The sequence below is a fragment of the Protopterus annectens genome, chromosome 11.part0, assembly GCF_019279795.1.
Source record: "Protopterus annectens isolate FY-2018-M chromosome 11.part0, PAN1.0, whole genome shotgun sequence".
NCBI lineage: Eukaryota > Metazoa > Chordata > Ceratodontiformes > Protopteridae > Protopterus > Protopterus annectens.
The window spans coordinates 1,121,858,211-1,121,873,392 of NC_056745.1; positions in this window are offsets into that span (position 1 = coordinate 1,121,858,211).

Genomic DNA, 15,182 nt, shown 5'->3' on the forward strand with positions numbered 1-15,182 from the left:
ATATATATATATATATATATATATATATAATATAAAAACTGCAAAAATCAAAAGCCTGAAAGGTAATGACTCGCTAGAAAACAAAGTAGGGATGACAAATGAAAACAAAAATGACTTTTGAAAAAAATCAATTTGTGTATGGTGTCAAAGGCAGCATTGTAAGGGAAAGGGAGTCAAATACCTGCAGAGCTGGCTATACCCTGTGCCTCTACTTCTCCTCATTTGGGTGGCAGGAGGCCCTTTTCAAGGCTGCCTAGTTCCAGCTGGTATCTGACTTATGAATAAGGGCTGTGGTATCTCAGGAGTACAAGAAAGAATTTTTATAAATACCTCCTTTAATGGGGGTGTTCCCAGTTCTCCTAGAGCAAATGGAAGTAGCACAAGAATTTGCTGAAAGGAGTCCTGGTGGATGAGGTGGGGAAGGTCTACTCTCGAATCTTCTTAATACCCAAGGAGGATAGCCGATGAAAACTAATCTTAGATATGTCCAGACTGAATGAAGTCTTGGATGTAACCATCACTTGCTGTGCAAGTGTTCCCTACTGGCTACTCTGAGCCTGAATGACACAGATCTGCATATCACAGTCAGTGTGCATCACAGATGTTTCCTAAGATTCAGGATCAGAAGCAGTTGCTTTGTGTTCACAAATGTTCCCTTTATGTTCTCCACCAATTGCAGAGCTTTTACTATAGATGTCTGTCCCCAGTGTTCACTTAAGGCAAAAGCAATAAACATCCAACTCTTGGCTAGCTTTCCTAGTCCATAAAACAAAAGGGGAAAGAATACTACATTTCCCACAGCTTCAAAGACATCAGGCAGAGTAACCCAACATTCAACTCTTTTTCATCCATGAAAAGAAGGCTTACCAGTTTCCGATCAGACTGTTTCCAAATGGTTGGCTGTATTATCTTCTTTTTTTAACCCCCCTAACAAGAAGTGGGAAACACCAGTCATGAGTCATTACAACAGACTCCATTAACAATTTTTTTAACCCAAGGCATTTGTAAGGCACCGACACAGATTCCAGGCTACACTTTCTTCAAAAACTACCAGCTGTACATCCAGCCTGAGAGTGTCATACTGCAAGGTTTGCTGTAACCCTCATTCCTTTGTCAGTATTCTTCATTCAGTTCTACTACTGTCTTTGGCATAAGGTTTACAACTGCTGTGGTGATCCCTGTGATGAGCATAGTACAGTTGTGTTGTGCAGCCTACCATAACAGTAGAAGTTTGAGTAGATCATCACCACAGTATAGTTCTCACCCACCAGCCCAAGTACTACATTCTGTTGTGGGAGAACATCAGTACTGCCCAAAAATTTCCCATTACCTTTCCACCCTCTCAAAGGTGCAAACCATTGTGGACTTTACAGAGCAGGGATGCAGAGGGGCTTAAATACCTTGAACTGGGATGGGGTGTACTTGGGCATCTTTTTTCTGTAAAAAAATTCAGACAGTATGAAGCAAGCATCTTCTCCGTTATATAGTGTATTGATATGGGTAGAGTGTTACAGTTGAAGGGGGATGTGTAGATGCTGTGAATGTCTGTCCAGGAATTAGACAGCCTTCCTTCTGACTAACTCTGGAGGAAAGACTACAACTGCAGCTATAATTCCATACTTGAATGTCTGCAGTATTGACAAAATACACTCATAGCTGTTCTTCATCTGATAACTTAGCAGTGTTTACTATGTGCTTAACACATGCTGGCTGTCAATTTGGTTATCCAGTTTGTTTGTGAGACTTGCAGTTTGCTTAAGCTGATTTTGTTTACTATTTTATGTAGGAACATACATGTTAGAGTTGAATTTCATCAGCACTGGCTGTAAAAAATTAGTTATATTTTACATTACTGTCTTCATTTAGAACTGGAAATAGGCTGTAAAACTTTGATTGTTATCTGGTCATCAGAGAAGTGCATTAGCAGAAGAACACCAGATGTCACTAGTTTTTTTATGTTCACCTTATATAATTTGTCAAGCACATTGCTTTCAAGTATGTTTTCAAGAAGAGCAGATTTATCCAGAAAGAATATAAAAGAACTGTAAATTATTTCACAGATTATTTCTTTTAATCCCTTCTTTCAGGTGTATAGGTTTTTCATATACTGACTTGATGTGAGCAGCAGTCACCCTAATGAGTGTGCATGTTTGGGCGCTAACACTGTTTTGTAACTGTTCCTTGTAGATCAAGGATGTAGCAATACAATTTAGTTTTATCCTGTACAGACAATGCTGACCGTGTATGTAAATATTTTGTATGTACAAAAACAGAAATGTGTGCATAAATACCGTCTTTGCCTTGATATTTTCCTTGAGAACCAGAAGAATGGACTTAGCACTTGTTTTAGACTTTAATTTGTGTTTATACATCTCTTAAGTTTTACAGGTGACCTTGTGATAACCATTCTCATTTTTGATATTTCCCTGTTTCTATGGATTGTAATTTACTGTAGAGGCCTTATTAAGTAACTGGTCTGGATTAAAAACTGTATTTTTAAATGTTGTGTATGCATACATTTGCACAGTATTTTATTCTGCAGGTGAGGTTTTATTTCATATTGCAAAGAGCACTTCAAGATGTACTTCCTTCTCTGTGTTTTCCTGCTCTTATGCTGACAATTTTCTGGTAACAAGTGCATATTTTTTGTTGATGCATTGTTGCTTTGATTTAGAGAAGTTTATTAGTAGTACAGTTTTTGTTCCATGATGTAAAACTGAAGTTAAAGATCTTCCTTTTCAGCAGGTACCATTGGTAGGAGTTGGGCTCAGAATGCAGACTTGTGAAATATTTTGAGTTTGCAGCTTTTGACATTGGGATGGATTATATAAAATTGCTGCATCCCCTACACATTGTCTCTAGTTGTCCCCGTAGTTTCATATGCCGGATATTGAACTCCAGCACTTTGAAATTCTTTTTGAGTGTTTTCTGATGAGCCAGTTGTGTTAGTTACTTGCTGACTTTATTGTTTCCTTTTCCTTCCAAAGTTATGAATGGAATCCATATGATGCCCTTCTGTTCACTTGCTGCATTATTCTTAAGCTGAGGGGGGATCTCCCACCTAAAGTTGACCAGACAGCCAGTATACAAAAGTCTTTTACTACTGTGTAGGGTACATGGGATGTTGCACATAGGCTGCTCTCGGATGTAGGCCGTAAAAGTGACACATGCACATGCCATCCAGAGACCCTTTCTGCCACCAGTTAGAACACCATTCCAACTGTTGGTCTGTTCGTTTCAACATTTGCAGCTTTAACTTCTTGCCTGATAAGAGCCCTATTGGGGAATTATTTTTCTCTTGAGCCTGCATCCTCGGCTCCCCCTCAAACATTGCTCTTGGAAAACTGTTTTACTAGTGGCCTTGACCTCAGCCAGTAGGGTGGTGGAGCTTCAAGCCCTTATGGCGGTGCCACCTTCTTGGTATTTCATAAGGAGAGGGTATCCTTGTGAACAAATCCTTTCTTTATGCCAAAAGTGGTAAATAAGTTATCCCTTAACCAATCCATTCAATTACATACCTTCTTCCTTTATCCACAAAACCACAGTGAGAAGGTATTACACTTTTTAGATGTACACAGACAACTTGGGTTTTACCTGGATAAGACTAAAACTGTAAGGAAATCTGATCAGTTATTTGTGAACTTTCATCCCAGGGGTCTGGGTTACTTGTTTCCAAACAGACTATTTCTTATTGGATTTCAAAGATTGTTTGCCTTTGTTACATAATACACGGAAAGAGACTCTCTTCACCCTTGAAAGCCTACTCTACCAGGACTGTGGCTTCCTCTAAGGCATTTTTTAAGGGCTTAGGTAACCACTCCATCCTATAAGCAGCTCCCCTAGTCTTCTATATATACCTTTACCAGCAGGAGCAGCCTTAGATCAATTGGTGACCTAGGCAAAAGGGGTCCCCTCACCACACCACCTGGTGCCCCTATCCTGGTCTACCAACACCAATTAAATACTGGAAAAGTGCCCCTGCTAGAGTGGCGCCCGCCTAGTTGACCTATGCCTGAGGCCGGCTATGTTTACCAGACACTACAAACTGGATGGCATTTCCAAATCCAGAGCCGGCTTTGCTAAAACCATTTTACTTGGCTTCATTGAGAATTCCTCTGCTCCTTCCTACTCCCTTCCTTCTTGAGCTTTGGCATTCTCCCTCAGGTTAAGAATACTGCAGCAAGTGAATAGAAGGACATAGAATAGTTGTGTAAAATCCTACCATAACCATAGATGCCCTTCTCTACACTGCTGCAGCAGTCTATCCCTTCCTCCTCCCCTCCCATCTGATGCTCTGCTTGGATGTACTGCCCTATTATATCTGCATGCGTATGTTGCTTTTATGGCCTACATCTGAGAGCAGCCTACATGCAACGTCCCATGTACCCTGTAGTAGTATGAGATTTTTGTATACTGGCTGATGTCTGGTCGCCTTCAGGTGGGAGATCCCTCTCAGGTTAAGAATACTGCAGCAGTGTATTTTTATCGTTGATGTTAATTTTTGTACATTAAAGAAGCCGTGACAGCACGTGCCTGCCTTTGTGGATTTTTTCATGACTACTTTTGATATTTTACCAGTACATTTCACAGCGTAGAGGGGGACTGAGCCAGCATTTCTTGGTTTGTGTGTACGTTGTTTTATTACGTTTGATACTGCAACAGTGAAGGGATGGACATCTATGGTTATGGTAAGATTTTACACAACTATTCTTTCACTGTACTGTTCACTATTTCAGTCTTCATTGGTAAGATATCCTAACTGTAGGTAACCTGATGGCTGGTGGGACTTCCAAGCTATACCTTCCCCCTGTGGTATCCGCTAACTCCCTTCCACTATGATATCCATGTTATAAGGACATTGGCTGATGCCATTTTTGGATCTTTTCTTGCTGTAGTGTTTGCAGTTGCATGCTGTGTTGTCAGTCATGTCAGTTAAGCCGCCTTTTAATACCTCTCAACTGCCAAGATTTTTGTGGGAATGTCCAGATTTTTCTGTCATATTTTTGGTCTGCTAGTCATAAAATGTGTGTTTTTGAAGACACTAAATAATGACATTTATTTGAGTTTCAAACTTCATAGCCTTCAGAAAAATGCATGCTAATGCAAAGCCTGTTATTCTAGAATGTTTTAGCTTTATTAGAGCAATAATTAAAATATGTCCCTGTTTTTGGTCCTTTGCCCCCCCCCCCCATTATTTTGGCTTCCAGAAACCATACTCAGAAAAATGACATCATGAGACCTGATGGGAAACCAAGGACAGTCAAAGTAATGCCAGTAGTTTCCATAGGCCTGGCAACACAACTTTTTGTGGTACTTCGCAACACCCGGCTTTAGAGCTTGTTTTAACCAAGGGTTTTGGTGCATCTACCCTACAGGCTACAGTGCTTTGGTTCCTATCATATCCTTCCAGACCAGATCTAACACAATGATGGTTAGCTGTGAGGTCTGTCTTAGGGCCCTGGCTTCTAGTGCCCAGTTTTTTAGTTGAGGTGGTGATGTCCATTCACTCCTTGTTCGAAAGGAGTTCTTTGGTGGCCAAGTTGAGGTTGTAGTCATCACTTGCAAACCGAGACCCCTAAGTTGTTTCACATGGAAAAACTGAGGCCTAAAATAATGAAGCTCAAACTGCTGCCTGCTAGTTTCAAATCCTTTACATGGCCCGTGTCCTAGGATTCTTCATAGGATTTGTTCCAAATGTTTCAAAACTTTGGTCATCTTGGAGTCCATGCAGCCAGCTTTGGAAATCCCAGCATTGTCTGAGATCCCCTTATAAGAGGGTAAGATGGAACCTGCCCTTATGGGAGGATTCCTATACCCTAGGTTAAGCGAAAAATAAAAATAAATGTGTGGACAGAAACTTCTTTGCATGTGTGTGTGTGTGTGTGTGTGTAGATATATACATATATATATATATATATATATATATATATATATATATATATATATATATATATATATATATATATATATATATATATATATATATATATATATATATATATATACACTATGTATGTATATGTGTGTGTGTGTATATATATATATATATATATATATATACACTATGTATGTATATATATATATATATATATATATATATATATATACTATGTATATATATATATATATATATATATATATACATACATACATATATATACACACACACGCGCACACACACACACACACACACACACACATATATATATATATATATATATATATGTATACATATATATATATATATATATATATATATATATATATAAAACTGTGACTCCAATGATACCTTATCCTCATCTTCCCCAGTACATGGTCCCTCTTATGAGAACATCCTCCTTGATATGATGATGGTGGAGTTCCAGTGGGAGTTAAGAGGACAGCTAACGTAGAATATTCATGGGCTTGCCAGAGCCAAAAGCTTTATCTGTTCTTGCAGTCATAAATGTCATGGAAGATTCAGTCACCGGTGCATATCTGGAGCTTGAACTGCCTTCCTGACTTTACCAGTTGTGCAGAATCAAGGATTCCCAGAAGTTCATATACTAAAATTCTCTTGCTGTACACCTTTGATGTCCTTGATTTATGGCAAGAGATCCTGTTTGTCTCCATCTAGGAGCCTCATCCTCAGTAACAGGAGAGAGTAGATTTTTTGATACTTTTGGAAAAAGGCCTATATTTCTGTCACACTAGACTTCAGAGCTTTAAACTGCAAAACATATGCTTAATTATGAGCAGTCCTTGCTGGGTAAGATAAAGTCAAAGGCAGAGGAAATCAGGGATAAGGCCCTGAGTATGGAGATGATGGATTTATTCAACCTGTAATACCAGATGTCAAGGCACTTCAGAAAGTGAGGTTGTGATGCAGTGACTGTATCATGTGGAGCAGCAGCACCAGAGGCATACTTGGCCAAGGACCTAGCCCCCTAACAGATACTGTGAAAGTGGAGCTTCTATATGCATCCTTGGATGAGAAACTCTTCTTTAGACCCATTGCTGGAAGTGCCTTTAAAAGACCATCCATTCAGTCAAGGCATATTTTCACTCCCAACACCTAAATTCTGCAGAAGTTACCCCTTTAAATCCTGATCCACATATCCCAAGCAAGATAAAGGCAAGCATAACAAGGGAGAAGAGGTTCAGGTACAGAAATGAATGGCAAGCACACTTGTTAGGGTGGCTGATGCTCACATCAAGTCAATATACGAAACCTGAGGGGCACACAGGGCTGCGACCCTAAGAGGCAACAGCAATGATTCTGGCTGCTCCTTCTTTCCCTCCAGAAATCCCATCCCAACTCTTCTCATACCCATACCCATACTATCACCATTCTCTACCACCCTGGAGGATGAGGACTTTTAGTATAATTTGTGAGAGAATGAGTAAGTATTACATAGAATCAGTGAGTCGTGAATATCCTGAGACATGGGTACAAACTTCACTTTCAAAACAGACCAAACTTGGGTGGTATTCCCCCAAAAAGATCAAGGGTGCCTGCCCTTAACCTCTTTGGAAGGACCTACTGGACCAACAGATCATACAGATAGAGTACTAAAAGAAGAAAACTCAGGTTTATATGTAGGGCTCTACTTTGTGTTGAGAGGGGGGGTACATGTATGCCTTTTTTTAGACTTTTCAAGATTAAACAAGTCCTTAATTGTTCCAAAGTTTAGAACATTGATCCTTCAGGACCTTTTTACTTCTGCTTTTCCCTCATTCCTTACTGCTGTCCATGCCTGAAGGATGTCTATTTACATATTTCCTTTGCTATGGGCCACAGAAGTTTCCCAACATTTGAAGTACGCAAGACCATTTTCAGTTCAGCTTGTCTGCTGTTTCAGGTTCTTTTCAAAGTATCTACTCTTGTAGTAGCCTATTGGTGGAGAAAGGGCATCCAGATCTATCCCTACATGGACATCTGTGTGATTCAGTTCTGCTTCATGAAGGAGATACAAAAGGCCTTGACTTTCACACTAATCTATTTTCAATGACTGGGCCACTCTCTCCACTTCCCAAAGACAAACTTAACCCCAGCAAACAAATAATGTTTCAGATAGCACTGGTGAACAAAGTACTACAGAGGGACTTTCTCCCAGAAGACAGTGTACACTGCCAGGCCCTTTTCCTCGGACAACCCTAGAGAAGAATATTACTGCAAGTGAGATTCTGAGTTGCTAGGGTACATGGCATCATGTACAAGTGTGGTCCTGATGGTAAGAACATGAGGTAGTTTCTGTGGTACTTCAAGTGTCATTATCCCCAGTCATTTGGAAGCTCCTATTCCAATCCTATCTTTTCTAAAGAAAAAGCCCTCCTGCTTATTTTCAAAAGATTTCTGATTATGGTGGGCAGCAAGTGGTAATGTGGATGTGTCATCCCATTCTCCCAGTATTTGTGAGTTAGTTAAAAGTAAGGCATATTGTCTGAAGAGTGGACAGTTGGAATATTTACTTGAGCATGATTTGCTTGAGCCATAGCTGGATGAAGGTGACAGAATATGAAAATACAAGTTGTGAAAGGTGTGCTTTACTATGTCCCAAGCTAGCAATAGTGGTGCTTCAGTTGACTAAAATTTGCAGACTGCTTTCCCAACTCCATTTCAAACAGCACATTTAGAGAAACTGGCACTTCAGCAAGTCATAGATGAGTTAAGTACCATTAAAGAGACGTTTTAACAGCTATCCTAAAAAATACTTAGAGATATGGAGATCTTTCTAATTGCCAATATCAACAGTGTGCTAGAGTTTTAGTAAGAGACCCAGCAAGTGAGTAACTGGGTCACAGATAACAGTGTTATCCTAGAGTTCTTAGAGTCATAGCTGGTGGATTTAGAAGACCATGCTATGTGGAAAAATGTTAAACTAACCTTTGGTGCCATAATGTTGTGCTTTGTTACATATTTGTTATCAGAGTGGACAGTCTTGCAGCAGCAGTATCTTTATATAGTATGCCCAAAGAGTATTCATGCGTGGATTTTAGTCCTTTGATAAGAAACCAAGGCAAATAATTATCAGATTTGCTGCAGATGAACTGAGATAGTGTGCTGTCTTTATATGGCAGATGGTTGAAAAGTGGTTTTATAAAAGTGCTTGTCTGATTTGTGGCCAAGACTTTTCAAGAGAAACAAGGAGGAATTGTGAATATTGTACAGCAGAGACATAAGCTTTTTACCAGAAGAAACTGAAATTCCAGTTGATCTGTCCCAATATTTTCAGTGTTTTTCTTGACTGGAATTAAAACTTTCTTAGAACCACCTGAGGCACTGAAGAAGGTGCATGACTATATATGCCTGTTAAAGAACTGAACTCCAGAATGGAGCTGCAGTGTGGTCAAGATGAATTGAGAAAGGAGAGACACCAAACAAACTCCACTGCCATTGTTTCAGGAGCCAGGTAACCCAGAGGGACAAAGCACAACTAGCTACTAAAATATGTGGAATTTTCAGTTGTGAATTTGTCTTTTCTAAATCATGGATTTCTGAAGCTATGTTTTCTTTTTCCTGGTTCCTGTATTCTGTGTCTTTTATTCATATATATATATATATATATATATATATATATATATATATATATATATATATATATATATACGTGTGTGTGTGTATATGTATGTGTATATATATATATATATCTGGGATCACTACTAAATCCCAAATGTACATAATACCAATGACCAGAATCCCGAGACCTAAATCCCGAAAGACATTACCGAATATACATTACACCGAATTACAAATGACTGACAGCACAGAATCTCAAAATACGCCGGTCCGACGATTACTGCTACATAAACCATCCCAACAGTGAGATAGTGAAGTGCAAAATAAACCTGAAACACACTCCATACTTCAAACTTGAAATTGCAATAAACACCAGCATGCCGTGAATAAGTGTAATGTCAGTCTCAGTTGCCATTAATCCACAAACTGAATGAGACCCAACAAATTATAATATAATCAAATCTCTTCAAAGGGCAAATATGCTAGAACGAAAACAGTGCTCTTCCAACGTCAATACAACATCTGTGTACTGATACCACGATAATAGTACAATCACATCTTTAAGAGCCAAGCAACAGCTTGCACTAATTCCAGACTTGTGTAATTATCCTTACTATCTAATACATGCTGGAAATGATTATGTCTCTCAATTAATTTCCTATGTTTCAGAGATGGAGGACAACCTGCAGCAAGTCTCACACAATCTGTCAACACAATTTTATTCCCTTGCTAAAGCCTTCATGAGAACTGAAAGATCAGTCACTCTATTACCTAAAATACACTTTAATCAGCGATGCCATGCTTCCACAGAGTTCTGTGTTCGTGATAAAAATAAACTGTTCAGCTCAGAGATATTCCAAAATGAAATCTTGAACAATGCAGGAAATCTTGTTACTGCTGTAGACTGAGTAGTAAACTTAAATAACCTACCCAACATTTGCCAGTCTGAGAAGTATATCACAATATCTTTCCCTTCCTTTGGAAATTTCTCTTTTAAGACATTAAATGTAGGTACTACATCTGCCTCAGGCAAGAAAGCTAAAGCAACTAAAGATTTAACTGCCAACTGAAATGTATGGGATGAATTATACAATAATCATAATACCAGTTGTTGCACTTTCCACCACACATTTTGACCAAAATGGAAAAAGCAGCCTTTTAATTGTATTCCACTCAAGTTTATTCTGATACTCTTAATAGTGGCAAACTCAAAGTCACATAGAACAAATTGTAGAGTAATCTGGAAATTATGCATTGAAAGCAAATCTAATACACAATGCCACATCATGATGTTCATCGTGTTACCCTGCTGCAGTCATCACACTTGGGTTATCCTGTCGTCAGGCGGTCCCGCAGACGGCCTGAATTCCAAAGTCTTGGTCTGGCGTTGGTTGCTGTCACTTCTTCCCTGACGTCAGTGTGCTAGGAGTATATAAGAGGCATCCAACGCCATTTTCTTCAGTCTTTCTTGCCGCACAGTGCCCGAAGCAGAAGTAGTTCGCAAGTGCCGGTCGGCTGACCTGAGATTTTCGAATCGAATTTCAGTCCGAAGTCTTCAAAGCTAAGTACCCCATTGGGGAACCTTTTCTTGCCTCAGTCCGATGTCAGAAAAAGTTAACAATTGCATTTCTTGTGGGAAGCAAATACCTCATAAGGACTTTCATTTTTATTGTATACCTTGCCTAGGCCCAGACCACGATGTCACTGGTTGTCGGTTTTGTGCTAGGTTCAATAAGCGAACTATAAAGCGACGCTTTGATTTCGTACGACACTACTTCAGTAGGAAATTTAATTACACTATGCCGTCGGAGCAACCGACTACCGGCGTGCATAAAAAACATAAAGATAAAGACAGGCAGCCTAGATCCATGCCAGACTCCGAGGCCTCGGCTGGGCTGGTCACCGGTTCTCCGGTTTTCAGTGAGGCGCCTATGCAGCCCCTGGCGACCACAGAATTGCAACCCGAGACCGCTTCGGATTCTCAAGCAGAGAGTTCTAGGCCGACGCAGCCATTTTCTTTAGGCCCTACTGACAACGTTGCAGAAGGAGAAGTTGGTGCTGTGGAAACTCCTTCAGTTTCAGAAGGTGTCTTCAGACTGACTACTCTCACCATAAAATCTTATGCTAAGCTTAAGACTCTTCTAAAACCAAAAAAGACTGCACATTAATCTCCAGTTCAAGGCCCCATGCCTAAGAAACAGATGCTTAAAATGGCTGGAGATTTGATTTCTTTAATCAAGGGTTCCCAACCCCCCAGGACAAAAGGCCTAGACAAGAGGAGGATTATGCTTCCTATGATCAACTGTCTATTTCCTCAGGCTCCTCTGAGGAACAGGATTATTCCTTTCCCCTTATGAAGATTCTGATGCTGAAGATTCCATTTCCTCAGCTTCTCCCCCTGAAGACTATTCCTTTGGGGAAGCCTTACATACCATGAGGGAACATTTCCACTGGGAAGGTCAGGACTACTCCGACTCAAAGAAAAGGCTCCAAGAGTTTCTTTTACTCCCCCAGCACAGACCACTTTGCTATCCCTCCAGTTTTAGACATTGTGGATGATGTTTACTTAGAATCTAGTCTAAATCCAGATTCTCTGCCTCCTGCTCCAGCCAAACCAGACAGATATTATAGAGTGCCTGACTCACACAAATTCCTTTACAAAAGCCCTGTTGCTGACCCAGAGACTATCTCCCAGGGTCCCAAAGGGGCTAAGGCTTCTATGGCTAAAAATCCTGTACCCTCTGAAAGGGACTCCAGAGCACTAGATAGGTGGGGGAAGAAGGTTTACACCTCAGCTACTCTAGCTATGAGAGCACTAAATTGTCAATTTCACATGCTGAAATACCAGCAATTCCTAATGTCTCAAATAAAACAAAAGATGAGCATGCATCCTCAACAGTCTGAATTCAAGGAAATGCAGGATCTGTTGCATGCAGCTGAACAGGTGGGCAAACATACTTTACAATGTGGATTTGATTCCTTGGAAGCTTCCTGTAGAGCAGCTGTTACTGGGTCTGTTATACGTAGGCATGCTTGGTTAAAGGAATAAACTCTGCCTGATCATGTTAAAGCAAAGTTACTAGATGCACCCTTACAGCAGGATGTCTTGTTTGGAGTTAAAGCAGAAGAGGTTTTAAAGAAAATGGAGGATAAGGCAAAATCTATGCATACGGTCAAAGATTTCATACAGGTACAACCCCCACGCTTCAGCAGAAATTAGCCAACAAAAAATGGTCCTTTCCAGCTTCTGACAGACCACAGAGGGGTAAATACAGATGCCCAAGGGGCAGAGGTCAAGCACAAACCCTTTACAAACCTCACCAATGGGGCACTGCAACACAGAAGGGAGGAGAAGACAGGTCCCATACTACTAGAAGACAAACACAATGACTTAAACCTCAAACTGCCAAGCAAAGCTCTCTTGGCAGCTCCCTTGGGAGGAAAATTAGCACTTTTTGCAGACAACTTGCACATCATCACAAAGGACAAATGGGTACTAGACATTATCTCACATGGATACAGATTCCATTTCCACACCTTGCCAAGGATAAAAGGAATGCCAAACCTGCCACAAAATCAATGGGCAGAGGCACAAAAACAAATTACAGCTCTCATGGACATGAGAACCATTCAACTGGTACCTACACAGGAGCAAGACCAAGGATTTTACTCAAGGCTCTTTCTAGTCCCCAGAAAGGACAATGCTTGGAGACCCATTCTGGACCTTTCAATTCTAAACACATTCTTGCAAGTACCCAAATTCAAGATGCTAACATTACAGCAGCTTCTTCCCATGTTGGGCAAGAAAGCTTGGCTAGTAACGTTGGACCTCAAGGAAGCATACCTGCATGTCCCTATCAGACAAAATTGCAGAAGATACCTCTGTTTCATTGCAGGTTCAACCCATTACCAATTCTCTGCACTGCCCTTTAGTTTATCTACCGCGTCCAGGGTCTTCACAAAATTCCTGGCACCAGTAATTGCATACTGCAGACAAAGAGAAATTCAAATATACCCATACCTGGACGACTGCCTCATTCAAGCAGAAAGGAAAGACATTCTCTTACAACATCTGGCTTTTGTAAAACACCTTCTAAGTTGCCTAGGGTACACAGTAAACGAAAAGAAATCAAAACTAGTGCCCTCACAAAATATAACATTCCTGGGTGCCAGCTTGAATACAATGGCCCAGATGGCTTACCTGACGCCAGACAAACAACTACAACTAACTCAGTACTTCAAAATAATGGCAGCAAAGGCCCAGCTCCCTGCAAGAAAAATTCTGCAGGCCTTGGGCTTCATGGCATCTTGCATACTACTAATACCATTTGCAAAACTGCATATGAGGAAATTACAATGGTACCTGAAAAGCGTATGGACTCAACACAGCCACAGCTTGGAAGCAATGATACCTCTCATTCCCTGCCTTCAACAGGAGTTTCTATGGTGGTCACAGGCATGTCACCTCAACAAAGGTCAGCCTTTCACCTTAACCCCAGCCAGGCAAACTATGACAACAGATGCATCCGACTATGCCTGGGGGGCACACATGGCAGGACAGTGCGTTCAAGGCATATGGACTGCAGATCAAAGAAATCTGCACATCAATCAAAAAGAAATGCTAGCTGTACAGAATGCTCTGACAGCCTTCGAGGACCTCTTACATCCAGGGCAGCTTATAATAAGGGCAGACAACACCACAGTAATGTGGTACATAAACAAGCAAGGGGGTACACACTCCTACACTCTATGCAGGCAAGCAGTGACCTTGTGGAACACAGCACTGGCTTAACAAGTTCAATTACAAGCTCAATTCCTGCCAGGAAAAAAGAACACATTGGCAGATGACCTAAGCAGGAACATCATGGATCCCCACGAGTGGAAACTGGATCCACACGTGTTTGCAATGATAACTCAAAAATGGGGGCGCCCAGACATAGATCTGTTTGCCAACCCCCAAAACTATCAGCTATCAAAATTTTGCACCAGGACATTTCAACATCAAGCTTGGGAAGTGGACGCACTTTCATTCAGTTGGAAAACACACTGACAGTATATGCCTTTCCTCCATTGCCCCTTCTCACAAAGGTGCTGCTGAAAGTCAGGATGGAGAGACCCCGGATGATACTCATTGCCCCAGACTGGCCACGCCAGAACTGGTACCCACTACTAAGGAACATGGCCCACGGCCCACCATGGATTTTACCACAAATTCCTCATCTGCTCACACAGCAAGACAGATTATACACAGCCAGCTCAAAACCTTAAATTTGGCTGCATGGTAAATCACCTAAGCAACCAGCCAGCTCCTCTTTCACAAGCTGTTATGGATGTCATTCTGGAGGCCAGGAGGCCCAACACCAGGAAGGCCTACTCAGACAAATGGAAAAGATTTTGCGCCTGGAACCAAGCCAAAGGCCAAAATACCTTAGAGCCGGACATACCTCAGATACTACAATATTTAACTGAGATGTTACACAAAGGACTTTCTTTTTCATCTATTAAAATCCATGCCTCAGCTATTTCAGCTCACTACAACATGGATCCTCCCTTATTTTCACATCCACTTCTAAGGCAGTACCTCAGAGGGGCCAAAAACATTAGGCCTCCCAAGACAGCACCAACACCAACTTGGGACCTCAACTTTGTTCTGGAAAAACTTACGCTGCCACCTTTTGAACCA